Genomic DNA, 12,386 nt, shown 5'->3' on the forward strand with positions numbered 1-12,386 from the left:
GATGAAACAATAACACTGACTGTTGTTAGTATGATGCACTTATCTGCAATCTGTTTTTTAAAAAACATGGAATTGTATACTTTAATTATAGATCAAGTGAACTGAATCTCACTAAAGCTAGTTCATTAGCCAGGCATGGTAATTCACACCTAGAACCAGCTATGCAGGAGGCAGAAGTAGGGCTGTGTTCTGGGTAAAAACTTGCTACCTGATCTGAAAATAAATGTAATAAGCAAAAAAGGCTGAGGCCATGGCTCAAGTAGTACAGCATTTGCCAGGCAAGCATAAGGTCTTCAATTCAAACCCCACCACCATGAAAAAAAGAAATGGATAATCTGAAAGGGTTGAGGAAGGTCTGTTATAACATTTCCAAAATCAGTCACATGACAGTCTAGTGTTTATATATATATTTGTGGATATTGTGTGAATATATCTGTGTACCTGTATATGTGTGTATATGTACAAGTTTGAATGTATATCATGCATATGTATATACATGTGTTGAGTATGTGTATGCCTGTATTGTGTTCATGTGGGTACATGTGGGATATGTGTGCATGTATGTACATGTGTGGCATGTGAGGTGTGTGGGTGTGTAGAAGCTGGCCAGTTCTGAAGACTCCTGAGCCATCCAAGGGGCTGTTCAGTGGGCAGAAATATCCTGTAAACCAAAACCCTGCTAACTGCAGAGTGGGCAGGTCTGCCGTTTCCTATTGATCTGTTTCAGTTGTAACAGCTGAAAGCAAATTTATTTTTGATCACTCAGACAGCACTGAGGCTCATCTGGTTTCTGATGCCAAACTGTGTATAATGCAAAGGACATGTAGACTTTCAAATACCGATCAGCAAACACACGATTTTTGTTTCAGTTTTTCAGACATTTCTTTCAAAAAGGTTCCATTCTCCAGCTGCAGCTCTCCCATTCAGTACATCCTCCCTTATCTAATTTCTACTGAAACCGCTATCGAGGGTATAAATAGCTTCTCAGAGTTAAGATGACACAAAATGTCAGGCCGATACCATTCTCGTTCCTCTGCAGGCCCTCCAGCCCCTCCTTTGGTGTTGCTGATAACTTTCTCAGGTAAATTCAGCACACCCCAGCAGCAGGCAGCTACTTCCTGTCACTTCCAGGGTAATGAACTTTCACAACTGGACACATGCCATCACAGAACAATGAGGACGGTCAAGTCATGTGGATCAGGCAAAGAAAGAAAACAGGAAAGGGAATGGTGTGTTTCTACCATCCAGCAACACCTAGAATATTCAAGAAGATGGGTCTTCTCAGGCCCTGCTCTTAAGCCCATATGATGTGATCCAAGGGTGGAATGGTCCCTGGACAGTCAAAGGAGCAAATTGGAAGTTGTGTGCTTGACAGTGGATGGCATAGAGTGGATCTTGATCGCGGGACTCCTGACTCTCCTTGCCTCAGACCACAACTCCCTACGCTTCCTCTTCCATGCTGGGCTCAGCAGCCCAGAGAAGGGAAGGTTGCAAAGTATAAGGATGCCTGCCACACGCTCCCAAAGTCAGGACCCGAGCCCTTTGAGAGGGAGATGGAGAAGGAACAGAGAAGGAAAGATCGTGCCATCTCGAGGATTCCTGGTCCCCACTCAGGGTGTTCAGTGGAAGAAGAAATAACTGCCCTGCCCGTGGGAAGGGCCACAGGCTGGCTGGGAAGTGTGGTCAATGGAAGCCCTTCATTCCAGTCTCCTGGAGAGCCAGAACTGAGGACCACCACTGGTGAGAAGCCCTTCATCCTGTGACGAGAGGGATTCTGCCAGATGGAAGGTCAACAGCAATCTGGGGTCTGCTCGGGGACCAGGCCGCCCTCTTACTAAGTCAGCTGACCTCTGCCATCTCAGTCACCTCCATTTGAGCCTTGGGGCAGCTTGGTTGGTTTGGTCAGTTGGTTGTTCTTTTTTGAGAGGGGGACTTTCCTACAGCATGGTAGGGAGTTCCTCAGCTCATGCAATCTCCCACATCAGTTTCTTGCATACCTGGGATGACAGGCTTGTGCCACCATACCCCACTGGCATAGAGGGTTTGGAGAAATACAAGAAATGCCACCGACATGTGCCATGATTCATTGGAATGAGACCCACACGAGGAAGAAGAAGAAGAGACAGAAAGAGACTCTCTGAGCTCCCTTATCTGCCTAGAAAGGGTCCCCCAGGAGACGCTCGATGCCAGGAGTCCCTTCCCAGGCTCTTATCAACCAAGGAAGATTGCCTGGGAGAAGAGAAGGACTCACCTGTTCTCCTGAGGGCTGCTCCAAAACAATGTCACCTGAGAGCCATTAGCTACCTGACCTGTATCCACCTTGTCCCTGCTCTCTTGCCCTCTCGTGGTGCCAGGCACCCACAGGATTCTGAGCTCTTGTCCTTTCTCTAGCTCCATTGACCTTTAGCCATCCCACCCCTTCTTCCAGTCCCCTGTTTTGTGGGACTCCTGTGTGCAGGTAATTAAATATGGCTTTCTTCTTGCTCATCTGTCTTGTGTCAATTTAATTTGTAATTCAGCCAAGAAATGTAGTAGAGTAGAAGGAAGGCATTTTTCACTTGGCTACAGGGCCATTCTACAGACAGCTTTGGGAATAATGCCCCTTGTCTGGCCCAGTTCCCCAGCAGCCCCTGGCCTCTTAGTGAACAAAGTAGGCCAGAAAAGCAAGTAAGTATGTGACAGATCTGGGCTGTTCTCCTTAGGCAACTGAAAAAGCCAACTTGCTCCTGATGTCTCTGATGGGAGAACATGACACAGGATTGCCTTCATAATTCAATAATGACCCAGCAGTGAGACTATCCCACTCCCTCCAGGAGGCCACAGAAAAGTCCCCAACATCCCCTCTCCTCCACATCTTCCTATAGCAACAGCACCTCTAAAATCAAGGGCCTGGTTACAGGATATAGAGATCAGCCAGCAGCAGTCCAGCCCCAACCTGGGCATCTGAACAAGACAGGGAGCCAAGCTGGACCATCCCGTAGGCCTCCAGTAAACTCCACCTCAAGCCTCAGCATATCTGTAATTCAGTGGACAGAAGAATCAGTAGTGTATGCTGGGAAACACCACCAGTGCCCACATTCCCCAGGCCACCCCGCTTTCCTGAAACCCTGGAGATTCCTTATGTGTACAAAGCAAACGCGGGTTGTGTGTGTGTATATTTGGAAGGCTCTTTATATAAACAGGTTCACAAATCAGAGGAAAAGAATCCTCTGTAGGCCAATAGTCTGATTGGGTGTTTAGAAAATTACGGTGGCTAAAAATACACACCAGGACATACTTTATATTTTTAATGCAAATATTTACATTCCAAACAAAGGAACTATTTATTCCAGCTATAGGAACTGCTAAGCAACCCCACCTCCTGCCTGAGGAGATAGATGACTCTTGCTTATATTCCTGCAACACCAACTAAATTTCCATCATGTTTTCCCCCGAAACTCTCAAGATTAAAAGAGAGAAAAAAGCTGTGGTTACTACCTTTTAATAGCCCCAAAACCTGATACCAGGAAGTCTAAGCTTCCTGGCTCTGGACTTCTTTACAGGTTCAATGGCAAATGTTAACTCTCCTGTGGCATGAGACCAAAATCAGGATTCCTTGCTAGGTTCTGAGTCCATAACAGAATCTCTAGGAGAAGACAGCCCCTCGAAGGATCATTTTTAGGGCAAAAGATCATTTTAATCTATGAATGAATTCAACAATGGCAGCCACTGGAAACCAGGAGTGCTTCCAGCTGTGCAAATGTGCCCTAATCTCAGACATTCCCTTTGCTGCCAGGCAGCCTGCACCCAGGAAACTGGAACACCATGCAATGAATATGTGGACAGGATCAAGGAGGAGAAATGCGACAGAGAGGAGCCGCCGTTCAGAGAAGGAAGATCGCACTTGGGCAGGGTCGTCAAGAGGCATGCGTGGGAGATGACCAGAGTGGCTAGCCAGGTTTCCTCAAGGCAGCAAGGGGGGAAGAGGGGAGCATACACAATGGAGGATCAAGACAGGTTAGCACTGGAGCTCCCCACTTCAAGGACTACAGACAGAACATAGCCACATCCAGACTTGCCAGGAGAATACATTGCAAAGACAGAGGTCTCCATCTGACAGAAGTACAGGCCAGAGGTACCCAGTTGTAGTCTCAAGACTAGGAAGGCTGAGGCTGGAGCATCAGCTGAGTCTAGGAGGTAGGACGAGGGAGAAGAGAGAAGGAGGGGGAGGGAATGGAGGAAGGGGGAAGAGGGAAAGGGGAAGATAAGGAGAAGAAGGAGGAGAAGAAGGAGGAGAAGGAGGAGGAGAAGGAGGAGGGGAGAAAAGGGGGAGGGAAGGGGATGGGAGAAATAATAATAATAATAACAATAATAATAAAGTGCTGACCTGATAGGGGAGTAAGGAAGAGGCAGAAAAGGTTCCCAGACTAGCAGTGAGCTGCTATCCCCACTCCAAGTGTGTTGTGCTCACATTAGAATGTAACCGTGAGTCTTCTAAAAAGTGCAAAACAGACATTCTCTCCCTAAAGCCAGATAATGTCCCACAGCAGATGACATCACCGAATGAGCACACCATGCTCACACTGTGGCTGCCCCTACCCACTGCATACCCAGGAGAGCCGGGCATCAACCCCCACCACGGGCCAGGCACGGGGCAGCATGTGACTGTGTCCCACTGGGAGGGAGTGCCACCTGAGACCTCTCCAGGTGCCACACCTGATGCTGCCCACACGTAGAAGAAGGGTCTGTATCTGAGTGTCTGCTGGGTCTCAGGAGTGTGGAAGCTGGACATGGCCAGCCACCCAGCCTGGCACCGTAAGTTGTCAGCCCCTCCCCTGCTAGGTGTCTAAGGGAGCAGAGGGCAGCTCAAAAGAGACCACAGATCCCCAGCTCTGCACACAGGGGGCAGGTAAGCTTGCCAAAGCACCCAGTTCATTTACCCACTACGCTGGTTCAGCCATGTTCTCCAACCTCAGCTACAGACGGATAATCACATTTCATCTCCACTTGTCCTCATCGTCTGTCTCTCCACAGGTTCAAAATACACCAGGACAGAGCCAAAATTCAACATACCAACAAGCTCCATGGAACCCTAACGTATTCTTCTAATAATCACTCAACGTGGTAGAGATCATGAACTCCACTTTACACATGAGGAAACTGAGGCACGAGATTAAGACACTTGTCTAGGAGAGACGCACAGCAGGACTTGAGCCATTGTCGGTGGGGAACCCAGGCTCTATGAGTGGCCTAGGCCAATGTTCTATGCACAATCCAACCCCTATGCTACAAGCACATCACACCCTAGCCCCAACATCCACTGACCAGAGCATGGGATTGGCTGTTCTTCATCCCACCAGCAGAAAGGGCTCACCTGTATGGGAAAGGGCAGCCAGGCTGTCCAGCCCTGTCAACAAAGACTGAGAACAGACAGCACATCTTACACCTTCTCCAACCTCTCAGACTAGAAAAGCCCTGCTTGGGCCTCTTGGCAAAGCTGCCCTGGGCCGATCTCAGGGGAGCAGCCACTTATAAGGACACAGACAGACATTCAGGGCAGAACCCCAACCTGGTCGGTCTTCCTCCTGAAAGCCACCCCACTCTCTTTGGGACCACACAGAGCAAAAAAGCCAGGCAAGTGGATATTCCATTTCAAGAGGAAATAGTACAACACCAGGCTCCAGCATAGGGTAGGAAATACATAATTGTGCCTGGCCTATATCTAATTATCTGTCCCTGTTGGGGTATTTTCCAGGCACCTGGGTGGCTAGGCTGTTTCAAGACTTCTACCACAAACACAATTCTGGAAAGTATCCAAGTTTCCATTATAATGACACCCTCTGCTTTTCAGGATCTGCCAGGCCCACGTTCTTCAGAAACCTGAAAGGCCTGGACCAGGATGAGTGCTAGAAACGTCAGTGACACAGAGTGCTGGTCCTATGCTAGAGGCCTCCCTCCCACACCCCAAGGACCCTTTTAGGCTTAGCTAGGTATTCAAGATGTGACATTCAACAGGGAGCCACCACAGCCTATTTCCACCAAAAGTGGCCTGGTGCCTTTCCTGCTTAATTACATTACAGAGGAACACAGAAAAAAAAAAACCAGTCCACAGCCTGCCCACCAGGCTGAAAGGGGTAGATGCATAGATGAAGACAGAGACCAGACAGGTCAAGCAACCAGAGAGGGGAAACTGATCTGGATTGCAAGAAAATCAGGGGTTCCTCCTGTCCTCATGCCCCCCCACACACACACACAACTTGGTCAGTTGTGGGGCTTGAACTCTGGGCCTGGGCACTGTCCCTGAGCTCTTCAGCTCAAGGTGAGTGCTCTACCACTTGAGCCACAGCACCACTTCCCATTTTCTGGTGGCTAACTGGAGATAAGAGTCTCACCGAGTTTCCTGCCCATGCTGGCTTTGAACCGCGATTCTCAGATTTCAGCCTCCTGAGCTCTAGGATTACAGGCCTGAGCCACTGGTGCCCAGCTTCCTCATGCTTTTTAAGGCAGAGATCACTACTGCCCCAAGAAACCCATACATATACATTAAGAGATTGACATGCAACTTCAGAGGATTCAGAAAGATCTTCCACCCTTGGTTGTAATCTCTAGAACTAAAGAACACCACAAGAGCCGGTGTTTACCGACGGTTTATTGTCTACCACGCACTGTGCCAAGCACCTGGCAGGGCTTAACCCTTTTATAGGACACAGGGTGAGTGGGGTGAAGTGGTCCTGCAGCACTCCAATCTCCAAGTCGCTCCAAGGCTTGCACTGTACTTTGCCGAGGCTGCTCGAAGACGCCGGACGGCCAGAATTATGTAATTCTGACTTGCACAAGCTCTGCCTCCCCCTAATCGGCGCTGTGTGTGTGCTGACTCTCTGGCCCAGGGCCACACCTTCAGAGAACGCACTGATGCTGCTGCTGGCTGCCCGAGAAGGCAACAGAAATGGGGATCTCCTGTCCGCCACACCCTGGCAAATTCTGCAAAGATGGAAACTGAGAACCCGCTTCCCGCTTGCCACCTTCCCCACTTAACCACTGGGAGATTCAGCCTTCCTTTTCCTACAGGAATCACCATTGTTATCCCCATTCCCACCCCCCCCCTCCTCCTCCACTATCTTTGAGCCTGCCTCCTGAACATCTGGGTGGGCAAAATCTTGGGAGCAGGGGTGAACTTCCAGAGCCTCCCTGGTCCCCTAAGGGAGACAAAAGGATACACCTGTGGAACTTGCTTGGCCTAAGGCCAGCTGGGAAACACCACTAATGACTGCTATTAGGGTCAACTGCCTTCTTCCCCAATTCTATTTTCTAGCACATTCTATGTGTATTCAGAGCAACCCCAAAGCCTTTGCTTTTCTTCTTGAATATTTAGGCTGGAGATAGTATATCCACCAGGTTTAGGACTCCCCTCACACTGTGCAGACACAGGTCTTCAGATATACAGTGTTTGGTTCTGGTGCTTTATTTTAAAGGAGAGGCTGTTTCACAAACAAAGCAAACCCAAATACTTCAGGACAATAAAGAAATGCACTGTACACATTGAAATGCTCTCTGAACAGTTAGCCAACTAAATGCAAACAAGATCTCTTTATCCCAGTCTGGGAACAGTTACTCTTTGAAGTAACTTAATATCATACCTGAGCCTCCCAACTTATACACCAGGAGAGGCAGGCTGCATTATTCTCACCAGTGATTGGCTAGTCACTTCTAAATCACATACTGCAAAGTCACGTCCTCTAAATGATGGCGCAGATATAGGACACTCCCAAGCCAGCAACAACTTTTAAAAATAGAGTCTGCTTTTAGAATTTAAGACAAACTCTTCTCTCATACAAATGGGCTAAAAATGTAACCCCGAGCTTGCTGAGGCCTGCCTGGGTAGGGGGGCAGGGTTAGGACGTGGGAACAGGACAAGTGCAAGCTACCAACTCTGGGGAGTGTCCACTCATCTGGAAGTTTCTAAGAGGTTCTAGCACAGTAATCACAGAGCATCATGCCACTCCATGTTCTGAGCCTCTATTCTCACATCAGGAAAAGAGAGCTCTTCTGCACCCCACCCAACCTCATACACAAATGTGTCCCTGCCCCTTGCTTTGCTAGGTGGAGAATGGTGAGAGGGAAACTTGGAGCAAATGTCTAGGCCTCCCAGGCCTAACCACAGGTTAGCCATCATTTGTCTGTCTGATACTGATGTTCTTGCTCCATCCTGTGAGGGCTGGGACTCTATCTTAATCCCCATGGTAACCCCCTTCTTCTAGAAGCTCAACTGGGAGAGCCATTTGGGAAATAAAGCTATATGAGAAGTTTTAGACTGTCTCGCTGTCTACGGAGTTCATAGATTGGCATCTGAATACAAGACACACACAGGCACAGGCACAGACAGGAGCCTGGCAGGTCTTATTGCCAAGCCCACCCCAAGTGAGACAGGCAGCCATCAATTCTCAGTCCGTAATGTGCATCACCCCTCCCCCCACCCCGCATGACATCTTCCCTGATATATAAACACAATCTATAAAACGCAAAGCAAGAAGTCAAGGGTCAGACTCCTGGAGAGAACTCACGCTACTCCTCCACTGCACTTCTCAAATTCAAGAACTGCCTTAAAATTAACAAGGCCTGTCAACGTAGCTTTTACCCAACCAGCTAAGACTGAGTGGAGGCTGAAGGGGGGACCTGTGCTCACCTGTTCAAGACAGTCTCCATCCCTCCCCACCTGCCCTGGCAGGCACCTTCCCACAGCTGCTCCTCCTCCTGCAGGTTCAAACCAACCAGGGTCCCAGGACCCAGCATTTAACTCGGGATTATTCTTCTAAAAACACCAGGTGAGCAGAGGCTGCTTACCATCCTCCCAACCTTTCCTGCAAGCCTGGCTTCTGCCTGCTGCGAAACTAACCTTCTCTTTCTCAGTCATGTGGACATGACACTCCTCCTCCTAACACCTTGAAGGTGCTGGATGGGAGCAGCAGCAACAAGGAAAGAGAACGTATGGAAGGAAATGGAAAGCCTAACCATGGCCATGGAGCTGAGTCCTGGTCCAGATAGTGGGTCAGCCTCGTTGCACGCCCATGTCCTCCACAAAGGAATATCTCGGGCCCTCCATGAAGGAATGCTACCCACCTACCCGCTGCTGTCCTGAAATGCCTACAGGAAAGGACAGTGTCACTGCTGAATTCCCTTAGGGGAAGAGGAGGGGAAATGGCTCCCTGCAGAGATAGAACCTGAGGGGCAAGCTGTCCACCTCTGGTAGAGCCCCTCCACTTCCTGACTCCATTTTCCCAAAAAGGGATGAACTGAATTCATCCAGAAGATAGCAAGGAAAAGTGTCTTCCTCCCAGGAAAACTTGTTCTGTACAAACAACCTAATTAAAAGACATTTTTGTTCCCATGCTATTTTTTTTAACAAAGCCCTATGTATGATCTGGGTGTCTTCATTTATCAATCAGCCAATCATATTTTTAAATGCCTACGGGCCAAATTCTGGAAGGAAAGATCCTGGTTTCCACAAAGCAGCAAGTGGGTGGGGTCACAGGAGAGCTCCAGGTGGAGAGTGGTGAGAGGGAAACTTGGGAGCAAATTTCTAGGCCTCAGTTTCCTCCAGGCCTCAGTTTCCCCGGGGGAGAGGGGCTGCAGATGCCTTCAGACAGCCTTCTTGAGTGGCGACTCCACTTTAGAAAGACATCCCGCCAGTCAGGAACTGTAGTGGGGGCTGCACTGTGTGGCGACCCTAACCTGCAGAGTCAGAAATGGCAGCTGATAAAAGAGGGGCTGGGGGACTGTGAGTCCCCCCTTCAATCTCCTTCCAGTGGCTTTCAAAAGCCACAACTTCACTCCCGGAAACTCTGGATGACTGCACTTACCCAACGTGGACGTGGAAAGGGGGCCCAGCTACCACCGAGGTGCTGCGCTTCCCCCAGGAGCACCCCCCCGACAGGAAGCCCCCCGAAGCTGGCTCCAGCCCCCCCCCAACCCTTCCGCCACTTCCCTCGGTGGCGGCGCGCGGACCACCAGCCGCCAGCAGCGGACAACCAACCGAACCAGAGCCTTTGGCGGCGACACCGGCCGCTCCCGCCGCTCCGCGGGGCAGGACGTGCAGCATCGAGATGCCGGAGACCTCCGAGGCCGGGAATCCCGAGCCGGCACCGGCGCGCGCGCCGGCCGCCCCGATCGCCCGGAGCAGTCGGAAGGCTTGGCCGCCGCGCTCCATTCATTCCCCCAAGGCCCGGCTCCCTTCGCCCCGGCGCCTCCCCGGGCGATCCGGGGAGGGAGGGCAGGCCGGGCTCCATCCCGCCTCACGATCCACCCCCGGCCACCGTGCCCTCCCCACCGGCACGCACAGCCCAGCAGGCTCGCACCCCATCACGGTCGCCCGCGTCCCCCTCTCCCCCCGTCCCCGCGCCGAGCTGCCGCCTTCCCGGCTCCCCACGGCCTCGCCGCCCGCAGCCGGGCTTCCCGCCGCGCGGCGCAGACCCGCCGGCTCGCCGCGCCGCGCCCAGGCTGGCGGGGGCGCCGCTGCGGAACGCCGGCCACTCCGGAGTCCCCGCGCCCGGGGAGGCGCGGGGCGCGGGAGGCGGCGGGCCGCGAAGAAAAGGCCCGGAGCAAAAGTTGAGGTCGCTCGGGGTTCGGCCGCACCTTCGTTCCAAGACCCCCCCCCCTCCGCGATCCGCTCCCCGGGAATCCGAGTCCCAAGGGCGTCTGCGCCTGGGGGTCCTCGTCAATGCCCCCACCCCGCCTTCCCACCCGGAGAGACCGAGCGTCCGGAGCTGGGGACTGGCGGCGGACACCCACCTACCTTCCCCGGGCAGCACCTGGGAACTTCCCCGAAGTGCGCCGGGAGGGGACCCCCGACCTCCACGTTCCCCGGGGGCGCGCGCACGGCGCCGCGGCTCCGTTCAGTCCGTCCGTCCGCCCGCCGCGCTCAGCGGGGCGGAGCGGGGACACCGCTTCCGACTCGTGGGGCGATTCTGCGGGACAGCCGGCCCGGCGGGTGCGCGCCCCGCGGCGTGCGTGCTCCGCCGGCCTCCGGGCGGGCGGTCCACGGCGCCACCGCGCCACCGCCCGGCCCGCGTCCCGGAGCTCCGGCCACCTTCCCGCGGCCAGGGAGGGGGCGTGCGAGCCCCGCGCCGCGCCGCCGGCCGGCCTTCCCCCCCCCCCGGAGAGTGGTCGGGACCGGCGGCGAGGGGACGCCGCCCACTGGAGGGGGGGGGGGTCGCAAAATGCCGGGAGCCGCCGGGCCGGGCCGGGCCGGGGCGAGGAGCGCGGGGCCCAAACCTGCCTGGGCTCGGCGCGCTCGCAAGTTCATTGTCTGCCTGGGCCGTCGCCGCCTCCGCGCCGCGGGAAGTGAGGCTGCGCGCAGCCTCCGCCGCCGGGACTCCGGCTCCCCGGCCCGAAGCCGCAGAGCCGAGCCCGAAACCGGACCTCCGCCCGCCGCCGCTCAGAACCCCCTCCCGGCACCCGCACCCCCACCCCACCCCACCCCACCCCGACTTGTACCTGAAAAGCCCGACGCCAGCCCGGAAGCCTCCGCCGCTCCGGCTTCCGCGGGAGCGCGCCCAGCCCCGCGCCCGGAGCCCCGCATCCAGGGCGCGTCAACCTGACTTGCCCGAGAAGCGCAGGGAGGAAAAGTTTGGGAGTGACGTGCCGAGGGCGAATGGAACCTCCCCGCGCGGGGCCCGCCCCCCGCCCCGCGCGGCGCTCACACCCCGCGGCGCGGGGCTGGAACGTGAGATCCCGGCGTGTGCGGCCGGGCGGGGGGCTCGGTCGGTCTCCGCCCCGTCCCCGGCCAAGTAAACACGGCTCGTGCGACGCCCTGATTCCGGAGGAGCGAGCCGCGGGCCCCCACGTCTGCCGGGGACACACCCCCGCCACCAGCAGCGCCACCCGCACGCGCGCGCGCCGGAGACGTTGTTAAGGAACTTGGCGCTCTGGAAGCGGCCCATACATTGATATTCAAGGCCATGGCGCTGGTGGGTTCGGCGCCCTCTGTTGTATTTCTTGCAGCCTGCGAAGAAGGCTGGCCGGGCTCCTCGGCGGCCCAGTGTGTTTGCTTCTTCGGGGAAGTAAGACTCCGCCGGACCCCGAGGGGGCCACCGCCGGCCGCGGGGGACAGCGGAAGACCCGCTGCTCTGTGGAGCCGCCTGGGCCGATCTGGGGCAAGGAAGGGGCTTCTTCCGTCCGGGGCTGAAAATGCCAATCCGATCTCGAAAGGACACCTGAAACTAAAGGTTCACGAACCCGCGAAGGGCGCTTGTAACGCCAAGCCCAGTCCCCAGGAACCGACTCCGAGGGTCAGGAAGGAAGCCTCCCGGTTTAACCTATCCCGTGTTCGCAGCTAGAACCAGAACAAGTGCCTGGCATGGGTGAGGGGTGATTCCGGACTGCGCCTTTTCGTTTTCCCTAGCCCCCCCCAC

At 54.3% G+C, this 12,386-nt stretch overlaps 1 protein-coding gene across 5 annotated transcripts in view; it reads right to left on the reverse strand.

Moving 5' to 3' along the window:
- Chst15 (carbohydrate sulfotransferase 15) overlaps positions 1–11,936 on the reverse strand; it is an 80,954-nt gene extending 69,018 nt beyond the window's left edge. Inside the window, exon 1 of one of the 5 annotated variants that reach the window (XM_069988248.1) lies at positions 11,918–11,936. The gene's annotated coding sequence lies outside the window, so the exon portion shown is untranslated. Of the gene's footprint in view, positions 1–6,371; positions 6,384–10,768; positions 10,935–11,251; positions 11,320–11,469; positions 11,809–11,917 lie in introns of those variants that run through there. The other 4 variants (XM_069988244.1, XM_069988245.1, XM_069988246.1 and 1 more) reach the window with 4 other exon arrangements.
- Between the last annotated feature and the right edge of the window lie 450 nt (positions 11,937–12,386).

Source organism: Dipodomys merriami, unplaced genomic scaffold (assembly GCF_024711535.1).
Source record: "Dipodomys merriami isolate MVZ:Mamm:240054 unplaced genomic scaffold, mDipMer1.0.p SCAF_35, whole genome shotgun sequence".
Classification (NCBI taxonomy): domain Eukaryota; kingdom Metazoa; phylum Chordata; class Mammalia; order Rodentia; family Heteromyidae; genus Dipodomys; species Dipodomys merriami.